The sequence below is a fragment of the Ursus arctos genome, unplaced genomic scaffold (assembly GCF_023065955.2).
Source record: "Ursus arctos isolate Adak ecotype North America unplaced genomic scaffold, UrsArc2.0 scaffold_30, whole genome shotgun sequence".
Lineage (NCBI taxonomy): Eukaryota > Metazoa > Chordata > Mammalia > Carnivora > Ursidae > Ursus > Ursus arctos.
Window position 1 is genome coordinate 16,383,400 of NW_026622986.1, and position 11,565 is coordinate 16,394,964.

Here is an 11,565-nt window from a genome sequence, read left to right on the forward strand (position 1 = left end):
CCCGGAAGAGGGTCCTCACCCAACCAGGTGGGCACCCAAATCTTGGACTTCCAGCCTCCAGAACTATGAGAAATAGATTTCTGTTGTTTCTAAGTCCCCTAATATGTGATATTTTGGTTATATATCAGTCTGAATGGACCTCAACACTTAACATCAGTTGGTTCTCTGCAGAGGCTGTTGTTCTTATAATTGTTTTACATGCAAAACAAGGGCCTGTGGAGTTAGCCAGGCACTTGGAGGGATCCAAAAGACAGCATGCCTTGGTCTCTGTGCTCAAGAACTTCTCCATTTTGGGGCGCCTGGGTGGCACAGCAGTTAAGTGTCTGCCTTCGGCTCAGGGCGTGATCCTGGCGTTATGGGATCGAGCCCCACATCAGGCTCCTCTGCTGTGAGCCTGCTGCTTCCTCTCCCACTCCCCCTGCTTGTGTTCCTTTTCTCGCTGGCTGTCTCTATCTCTGCCGAATAAATAAATAAAATCTTTAAAAAAAAAAAAAAGAAGTTCTCCATTTTATCTCCAGGTATTACATGATTCGAGGGATGTTACTATTTCCATTAGATCTTGTTTTATAAGATATTAATAATTGCATAGCTTCCCTTCTGGATATTTCTATTTTCTCAAATGTGATTCTGAGCGTGTACAGAGTATTCTGCTAAGATCTCATCAGAATGAAATACTACTTGACCTCGCAGAGTCAAAACTTTGCATTTGGGCAAAACTTTAAAAATAGCATCTTTGTCTAAACAAGAGGCATGACTTTGCCTGTTCGTGTGGCATCAGTGAGTGCGTCGCCTTCTCTGTCATTCTCACACTTCTGGTGGAATGTGCTGGGAGCAGCTCTCCCTGATTCAGACAGGTGTGTGGCATGCATTTTAGCGCTCAGCCATCCTTTCTTGCTATTTAGTCAAAGAACAGCACACAAGTCAGGGAGACAAATTATTCAAGAAGTTAGATTAAATGTCATTGGCCGGTTCAAACCTTAGTGCCGAACAGAATTTTGGTTATTACAGTATCTCCAGATTGTTTCATTCAATTTTTGGTACAAATGGCTCGAAGTTATGTTGATAGCACAATGTGGTACTACCCTGTTCCAGCCTCCTGAACCCTTTTTAAAATGTTTTGCTTCTTACATCTATGAATTTATCACTGGGGAGAGTTCTCTCAGACTGAACTAATAGAGTGTTAAGAATGGGTGTAGGAAAACTATTTTTCCCCTCTCAAAGGCAATTGGCAATTCCCCCCAAAATCGTTCAAGGGACTCATAAATAAAATTCATGTTATTTTTTTATTTGAAAGAGAACACATCCTGCTCACAAAGTATTTAGATCCAGAAGAGAACAGAACGTTCCACTGAGTAAAAACAGCAAATAATCAAAATGTATACATTGGTTCTACACCATGTCCCCGCTAAAAGACACAGAGAGAGAAGAAGAATAGAAGTGGGGGGGGGGGGGGGGAATAGAAGGCCAGGTGGTGACATTTACAGAAAAAAAACAAACAAACACAAAAAACCCAAACAAACATAAAAACAAAAAAACGACAAAAAAACAAAAACATACAAACACATGGAAAAGCAAGAGAGAGAAGCTCAGATGAATCAGGAGCATAAGCGTTAAATAGTAACAGCCAACAATGGCTTTTTAATATGTTGCCATTAAACAATGACACGTTTTTACAACTAGAACGGAAATGAAGGATTATCCTGGGGAACTTCACTCTCAGAGCAGACACTTGAAGTAGAACTTGAGGACCAGTGTTCTCCCACCCTTGCTTTAAAGAAAGAAATGTTAGAAAATAGAACTGAGGGGCGCCTGGGTGGCACAGCGGTTAAGCGTCTGCCTTTGGCTCAGGTCATGATCCCCTCCTGGGATCGAGCCCCCCCCCCCCCAAGCGGGCTCCCTGCTCCGTGGGGAGCCTGCTTCTCCCTCTCCCTCTGTTCCTTTCCTCCCCCACCCCTGCTCATGTGCGTGTGCCCCTGCTCATGTGCGTGCTCGCTCGCTCTCTCTCTTAAATAATTAAAATCTTTTTTAAAAAAGAACTGAGTTTGTGGCATTTAGAGATTTGGCTCATTTTAGACAAGGGTATCAAGTAGGAGATAGAAAGCAAAAAGAGTAAGTCACAGGAAACAGGAGCGTTGCTGTAGGCTGGTCTCCATACACCATATAACCAGCATTTGCCATAAACCTGAGGATGGACGATGAAAATGTGGTAGGAAACCCACAATGGAGACACAAATTGGAGCCGGTCCTCCCCTATCCTGCAGCTCCCTCCCCACTTCCCTCTGCTTCCCAGACAGAGTGCTCCAAGAGCCCACAGGCCCTGGAGACATCGGTGAAGCTAGGATAGGATAAGGCACAGAAGGTGCTGGAAGCAGTTCGTAGGGACTTGTGAGAACCAGCTATTGCATTTGCAGCAATTCTGCAAACTAGTTGTTAAATGTAATAGTTGTTAAAAATTAAATTATATAAACGTACAATAAGTAAATTATATTAAAATCAATGGGAATAAGTACACAAAACTCATCATTTCCTAGTTATCTTTCTACCTTTTATTCCTACCTATGCCCTCACAATATTTACCTTTCTTATAACTGTAAGGTGGGACTATGATAATGGTGTACGCATCTCTTCCCCACTCCACGCTGAGTGAAGTCATGCTGCTAGCTTAAACCCAGCCATAGTGAGATGATTTGCACCCTGGAAATCAGCAAATGCTACAAATCAGGGCTTTTTATGTTTCAGAACTAAACCACTGGATGGCGGGGAAAGTCAAATGCTATCGCCAGATTTCCCAGCGAAAAATGAAGTTCTGTAAATACCGGAATGCAATGGAATGGTCAAGCGTATATTAAAACAATTACTAAGTTATGAGTATAGATCAGTTTTACTTATTCTGTCACAAATATAAAAGTTGTTATTTTGTACGAAGATAGAAAATACAGAACAAAGAGATGGGAGCTACCAGCATCCCAGAGAGCATTAATGGCTTCTCCACTGCTGTATCATGTTGACTGGCGAGCCATTGGTCCAAAAAAGTCAATTTGCCAAGTCCAGAGTGAATGCAGGTTAGATATGAGCACCTTGGGATCAATCCTGAAATCAACCTACTACCCAACCAAACCAGAAGTACTAAAGTCTTGATATTTCCTCCATAGTATTTCTCCAATATCCTCCCCTGTGGAATGATACAGATGTAAACTCTCAAAAGGAAAACAATAATAAAAATCAATATGGCGTTCGTAAGTGGGTGTGTATTTTAGAGAGATGATTTCTGAAAATAAGGGAACTACACAGAATGTCAATTAAAAATAGGCACTATAAGGGCCGCCTGGCTGGCTCAGTCAGTTGGGCTTCCGACTCTTGATTTCAGCTCAGGTCTTGACCTTAGGGTCGTGAGTTTCAGCCCCATGTTAGGCCCTCTACTTAGAATAAGAAAAAAGAGAAGAAAGGGGGGTAAAAGGCACTACAGAATAATTAGGCATATTTTGCCAACTAACACATACCATTCCTTTTGGGCACATATTCTTTTTTTTTTTTTTTTTTAAAGATTTTATTTATTTATTCAACAGAGATAGAGACAGCCAGCGAGAGAGGGAACACAAGCAGGGGGAGTGGGAGAGGAAGAAGCAGGCTCATAGCGGAAGAGCCTGATGTGGGGCTCGATCCCAGATCGCTGGGATCACGCCCTGAGCCGAAGGCAGGCGCTTAACCGCTGTGCCACCCAGGCACCCCTGGGCACATATTCTTATCCTTCAACTTTTCTCTTTATTATGCTCAGCAGTTAAGTACATCTCTGTAAAGCTACAGTCGACCAGATAGATGATAGATAGATAGATAGATAGATAGATAGATAGATAGATAGATGATAGATAGATAGATAGATAGATGATAGATAGATAGATAGATAGATAGATAGATGATAGATAGATAGATATTTTCCTGGCACATAAATTATTTTTACTCAGTTTATCCCAATAAAGTCCAAGCTCTCAAGGAGCATCTTCTTCTTTCTTAAAAACTAACAACTTAAAAACACTTGGGGCGCCTGGGTGGCACAGCAGTTAAGCATCTGCCTTCGGCTCAGGGTGTGATCCTGGCGTTATGGGATCGAGCCCCACATCAGGCTCCTCCGCTATGAGCCTACTTCTTCCTCTCCCACTCCCCCTGCCTGTGTTCCCTCTCTCGCTGGCTGTCTCTATCTCTGTCGAATAAATAAATAAAATCTTAAAAAAAAACAAAAACACTGGACCCATTAGTTCATGTACATGTGTGCCTTATAAGGGCTGAGCCTATGAGAAAGAAACTTCCTGTCTATATGATGTATTTTAAAAGGTACCAGGAAAACCCTTTTCCTGTCCAAATACTCCCTCACTTCCCTGAAGCACAGGATACAAGTATAATAATTTTTTTAAAGATTTTATTTATTTATTTGACAGAGAGAGCAAGAGAGAGAGCACAAGCAGGGGGAGGGGAAGGGGCAGAGGGAGAAGTAGACTCCCGCCGAACAGGGAGCCTGAGACGGGATTTGAACCCAGGACCCTGGGATCATGACCCTGCCGGAGCAAAGGCAGATGCTGCACCGACTGAGCCACCCAGGTGCCCCCATGCTTCATAATTTTAAGCGAACCTTTTATGAATGACTTGCTAAGTCCAGTCCCAAGAAAATGATACACAATCTAGGCATAAAAGGCGGGGGGAAGGGTGAGGAGTATCAGAAGCAGAGAGAAAAACTTGGAAAAGAGATGTGAGGAGATCTTTTTTTTTTTTAAGACAAACTTTGATTATTTTAAAATTCAGCTAAAGTTAATTTAAAAAAGTAACCGACTGGTCTGTGAAGTGAGGTGGGTGTTTCTGGGGTGTGACTTGATGCCCACAGTGTCCCCTGTGCGCCGTGTGGGAAATGGCCGGAATGAGGGCTCCTGCAAAGCGTGCTCTGGTTCTCAGGAGGCTGCAGTTCTAACTGTGTTTTCGGGCACTGCAAGAGCACTGTGTTTTTGTCCAGCTGTGTGTTAGGGCATCGCAGGAAGATCTGGCCTTTACCCCACTCTTGCTGGAAATGCTGGATTAAGCAACAGGGGCTCTCATTTCTACGACTGCCTCTTTGCAACCACCACGGTACTCCTTTCCACATAAAAACAAGTCAGAACTATATGAAGTTCTCACCTCTTAAAAATCTTTAGATTTTTGAATTCTCTTCTGATTTCTCAAAATTTGTAGTTAATGACCCTACCTTAACTTTAGTCAATTTCCCAAGTAGCTATCATTTATGAGATACTTCTCTCTATAAACTAAGCTCACTTCCTGACCTACCTTCAGAAAGAATGTAAACTCAAGTTTCTGATGAAATTGACCTTTATTTTTAAAGATTGAGGGTAGGTGTTCTTTCCTTAATAATGTCATCTCTATCATTTCATTCCCTATTAAGAAAGAGGAAACAATTTTCTGGAGATTTTATTATGTCACATTTATTCTGAATTCATTATAATTCAACTAGGAATAATCTGACTTACCTTTGAACTACTTATAGCGCTGCATAAAGAAAAAATGGGCAAGATTACAAGGGCAATAACTAGTAAGAACTTCCAGCCCCTTTATGAGAATACCTTTGCTTACAATGAACAATAAAAATATAAATACATCACTACTAGGAGTGTAAAATAATAAAGGCACTTTGGAAAGCAGCTCTTCAGTTCCTTAAGTGAAACGTACCCTGGGGCGCCTGGGTGGCCCAGTCGTTAAGCATCTGTGTTCGGCTCAAGGCGTGATCCCGGCGTTATGGGATCGAGCCCCACCTCAGGCTCCTCTGCTGGGAGCCTGCTTCTTCCTCTCCCACTCCCCCTGCTTGTGTTCCCTCTCTCGCTGGCTGTCTCTCTCTCCGTCAAATAAATAAATAAAATCTTTAAAAAAAAAAAGTGAGACGTACCCTTACCATATGCCCCAGCCATTTCACCCCTAGGTAGCTACCCAAGAGAAATGAAAACATATGTCTGTCCAAAGACTTCTACACTAATGTTCATAGCAGCATTATTCTTGAGAAGCAAAGAGTTGGAAACACTCCAAAAGTCCATCAGCTGGTGAATGGGTAAATAGGTTGTAGTACATCCATTCAATGTGCCAATAAAAGGAGAGAACAGCTAATACGTTCCACAACACAAATGAGCCTCAAAAGCATGATGTTAAGTGAAAGGAACCAGACACATGAGACCACGTATTGTGTGATTCCACTGATAGGAAATTCACAGAAGGGGTAGAACTATAGAGACAGAACATAGACCAGCGGTTGCTGCAGCTGAGGTGGGAGTAGGTACCATCTGGAAACGGGCATGAGAGAAACTGGCGGGATGATGACAGTGTGCTAAAGCTGGACTGTGGCGATGTTGCACCCCTGTGTTAATTTACTTATACTTGTTGCGATGCCACTTAAAGTCGGTGAATTTTACACCATGTAAATTATGCCTCAATAAAGCTGCTTGTTAAAACAAAGCCATAGTAGCAGGGAAAATTAAAAAGAAAATCTATGACTATTTGCCTTTATAAAAAGAAAGATGGGAAGGATAAACCAGAAAACCATGAAGCTGGTTACTTATAAGGGGAAAAAGGGAAGAAGGATTTGGGAGGGAGGGGCATTTGTACCAATATAAAATGGAGAACAAACTGAAACACAGTAGCCCAGTTAGATTTCAAATGAATAGTGTGATAACACAGAAGGAAAATAGAAAAAGGAAGAACTAAGCTGAACTACGTATGAATATTCACATGTAACACCCTCAGTTTGTGGTGGAGTAATAGGGCACAGAGGGAACCTCTTTTCGGTAGGTTTGTTTTGTACGGAGGCAAGGGTGAAGCAATTCTGAAATTATTTTAGATTCATTATGCAATTGAGGAAATAAGTAAGTGTATTGTTTGGGGGACCCATGGTTCTAACTGAAAAAAAAAAAAGCCATATGCAAATATAGAATAGGTGAAGAAGCCAAGAAGCAATCCCATGGAGATGAAGGAATTGAAATTATGAATTCATAATTTCTCAAATATGTATATGTCCCCATGTATATGTATGGATCTGTGTATACACAGAGATGTCTATGTATTTGTATGTGTTCGTGTACATGTATAAATATCCATTGATCTTCTTGTTCGTCCAACTGAAAGGTACGAGACGCAAAGACTCCCCAGGAGCAATGAGCATACTTCAGATCTTAGTTTCTATTACCGATTAGTAATATTATTACCTATTAGATCTAGTAGTTTCTAATACCTTCTCCCATTAAAAGGAACCAAGGCTCTTCTTAGAAATGGCTGAATTCAGGACTGGGTCAGGTAGATACGAGAAAAGCCTGAAAAATCTTTTTATGCCAGATATTAAGGAAGTGTTCAACATGATGGGATGGGGGGAGGAGTGTCACATGTCACTGGGATGCAGGAGCCAGCTTGGGGGGGCCAAATCCAGGGCAACCAGAGCACCAAGATAATTAAATACAGGAGTGAATTATAAATTACTGAAAACATAGGTATTTATGAGTCTGTGTGATCAATATATAAACAACTGGGAAGTTCCTGCTTACAATCAAATACTAAGTGCCAAATGATCAATGAAGACAGAGTGGTAGAACTGGAAAAAACCATTTTGCAACCATCATAGGAAAGACCCATTCAGCAGAAATCAATAGCTTCTGGATCCAGATGGAACTTTTGATGAGGAGCAGGATACATTTGCATTGACTTAAATCATCTCCCCCCAGATTGCATGTGTGTGTGTGTGTGTGTGTGTGTGTGTGTGTGTGTGTGTGTATACGAGATAGAGAAGAAGTAAGTAGATAAAATGTTAGTAGTAGGTAAGTCTGGGTAAGCAGTATAGAGATATTCTTGATAATATTCTTACTCATGCAACTTTTCTATATTTGAAATAATTTCCAGATAAAAAATTCAAAAATTGAAGGAAACATCCAGAGGTTGTTCTTTACCCCCAACCCCTCTTCCCAGGAGCAGACCAATGTTAACAGTTTTGTACGTGTATTTCTAGACCCATTTCTTTTTCTTTTTCTTTTCTTTAAGATTTTATTTTTAAGTAATCTCTACACCCAACGTGGGACTCGAACTTAAAATCCCAACGTCAAGAGTTGCATGCTTACCAACTGAGCCAGGCAGGTGCCCCTCTAGACTCATTTCTATGCATTTTTTTTTTTTTACTGTGGTCTAATATATATATAACATAAAATTTACTACGTTAACTATTTTCAAGTGCACTGTATTCTGTACAAAAGACTGGAATGCTTCTAAATTTGCACGTCATCCTTGGGCAGGGACCGTGCCAATCTGCCCCTGTGTCTTTCCAACTCTACGTGCTGCCAATCCAAGCACTCTATGTGTTTTTAAATGCAGAGGCGCCAACATTATAAATGTAAGCATACCATAGAAAGGAAGAAAAAGGAAAAAAAAATAAAGGTGAAAGATGACTTTTCCTAATAAAACAAAAACCGTGTGACTAGTAGACTGCAGGAATTTTAAAGGAACTTTTCAGGCAGAAAACAAAAAATTATAACAGATGGAAATTTTATTCCACACAAAAGAATAAAAAACACCAGGGAAAGTAAATATGTGGGTAAAAATAAAAACATGCTTTCTCCTACTTAATTTTTTTAGAAGATACGTGACTATTTAAAAAAAACATAATAAAGTGTGTGGGGTTCATAACATATGCACAAGCAAGATGCATGACAACAATTTCACCAAGGACCAGAGGAAGAAAATGGAAGTGTACTGTTTTAAGTACTGTTTTCAGTGTACTATTCTTACATGTCACATGAAATGATATAAGATTATTTAAATGGAGACCACGGGGGCATCTGGCTGGCTCAGTTGGTGGAACATGTGACTCTTGATCTCGGAGTTGTAAGTTCGAGTCCTATGTTGGGTGTAGAGATTACTTAAAAATAAAGTCTTTTAAAAAATAAAAATAAAGGTAGACTATAATTGGTTATGATTTGTTAGATACTGTAAATCTTAGAGTAATCACTAAAAACAATTTTTAAAGGAGGTATAGCTAGTAAGCCAATAGTGGAGGCAAAATAGAATCATGAAAAGATTAGACTACTACAAATGAATAAAGAAACAAAGAAGGGTGCCCAGGTGGCTCAGTGAGCAAGCATCCAACTCTTGGTTTCAGTTCAGGTCATGATCTCAGGGTCCTGAGATCGAGCCTTATGTCAGGCTCCCCACCCAACAGAGACTCTGCTTTCCCTCTCTCTCTCTCCCTCTGTTCTTCCCCCTGCTCATGCACTCTCTCTCTCTAAAATAAATAAACCAATCTTCAAAAAAAATTAAGAAACAAAAAGAGAACAAAGAGCATATTGGGATCAGTGGAAAACAATACTAAAAGGCCAATCATATCAATAATTACAATGAATGTAAGTAATCTAAACAGTCCATTATTATATATATCAAATCTATATTATATTGTACTCCTGGAACAAATGCAATGTTATATATCAAGTATAAATCCATTTTTTAAAAACCCACTCCATTAAAAAACAAAGATCATCAGATTGGATGAGAAAAAAGCAAGATATGCTGTCTACAAGAAACTATATGCTGTCTGCAAAAAGCCAACTTTAACATATTGAGAGAAAATATTGCAAATATTTGCAAAATCTGATAAGGACTCGTATCCAGATTTTGTAAAGAATTCACAAAATAATAATAGGACAAGCAATCTGATTTTTTAAATGGGTAAAATATTTGAACAGACATTTCACCGAAGAAAATGCACTAATAACGAAAGAACATGAAGGGGAAAAAAAAGCTCCACATCATTAATCATTAGGGAAATGCTAATAAAACACAGCGGGCTACCACTTCCACCCTCCATAATGACTAAATTGTTTTAAACAGGTAATAGCAAATGTTGACAAGGATAGACTCCAGGACACAGAGGATAGAAATGCAAAATGGTACAGCCACTTTGGAAAACAGTTGGTTTCTCATGAAGTTAAATATACACTTACCATTCCACCCCACAGTTCCATTTCTAGATATTAACCCAAGAGAAATGAAAATGTACATCCTGTGAAGACATGAACGTTCATCACCCCTTTCATAATAGTCCCCAACTGGAAACACACCAAATGTCATCCACAGGTGACTAGGAAAAGAAATTATGGAACACTACATCTTATAAAGGAAAGAACTTCGAGACACAGGAACAGCACAGCACATTGAAATTCTTTCCTGCTTGTACTCATTCCTTCACCCCCTTTAGTTGCCCAACCCCCGCGCACACACACCGCTGCCACTGTAAATTCATTGAGATCAGGAACTATTTCCTCTTTTCCAACCTATTCCCGGCGCCTAGCAGAGAGCCTGACTTATAGTGACTGCCCCGTAATTATTTGTTGAATGAAAGAATTTCACTGCTTTTCAATGTTCATCAAGTTCTTATTTATGCCAAATCAGAGCACGCATTCTGGGCATTGGGTTCCTTTCTCATGCCTTGCTTTGGTGGAGAACACTTCATTTTGACTTCTGGATGACCGACCAGGGTCGAGAGGTTCACAGGGCAGTGATGAAAGCTCCTGCACGCCAGCTCCTTTTTTCTTTCCTCTTCATCTGCCAGAGGTTTCAGAGGTTTGAGCGGAGGTTTCTTCCATCTCTCCTTCGGCTCAGGCGCGGTGCCAGCCTCAGCCCCAGTGTTTGAATTATATGCTCCTTTGGCCAAGCTTTGGGAGCCAGCTTGCAATTTGGCTGCTGCAATATGTTCTGGCTCTGTTGCACGTGGTGTGGGCTCATTGATATTCATAAGCTTGCAGGGAAGAGGTTCATCTCACCAGGGAGGCTGCGCGGTGGAAGAAGGGCCCTTGCCTGGTCTCACTGTGGCATTGGCCAGGCCACTGTCTTGCCTGCGAGTAGCCCAGATCCTTCTAGAGGAATTCCGTAAGTTCCCTTCCAGATGGAACAAATTTTTCATCTTTGAGTTTTAGGTATTTTGGCCTCCAGACCGGAAGTATCTAAAAGCCCATGTCACCCTGGAAGACACTGCATTTTCACCTTTTGGGGACCCTGATGCGTTTTTCATTGGGTTACAAATGTGCTGCCAGGTCCGGCGTCCCACAGCAGCTAGGAAGGAGTGCCGGAGCAGAGAGTAAGGTCCATGGTGCCAGAAATTTCTGCAGTGCCGTGGGCCAATGTCCAAGGAGATTGTTTGTTCTTGGAATAGATTACTATTTCTGCTTTTTTTTCTCTCTCTCTCTCTGATGAGGTCATGGACTCATAATACAAGCGTGCCTTTGCTTTTCTTAATTCAATTAGTCTATTTTCCTGAATAAGCATGGAGCTCCTTGTTTGATTTCATCAACTGGTGCATGCACATGTGTGAGTGTGTGTGTGTGTGTGTGTGTGTGTGTGTGTAAACAATATAGTCACCTAACCTGTCTGCCACACAGTCAGGAAGTCCCAGCATATGAGGGCCTCCTGCTAGCTATAGGAAAATAATAATACTGCAATATTTATATTCATATTTACAGTACATACTATGTGCCAGGGACCATGTTAAATGCTTTTCAGCATTCGTCTCCT

General features: G+C 40.8%; 1 non-coding gene across 1 annotated transcript; it reads right to left on the reverse strand.

Moving 5' to 3' along the window:
• Window positions 1–8,253: 8,253 nt before the first annotated feature.
• Window positions 8,254–8,355, reverse strand: LOC113241407 (U6 spliceosomal RNA). The gene has a single exon (XR_003311570.1). It is a non-coding gene; the product is annotated as a U6 spliceosomal RNA (small nuclear RNA).
• Window positions 8,356–11,565: the final 3,210 nt, after the last annotated feature.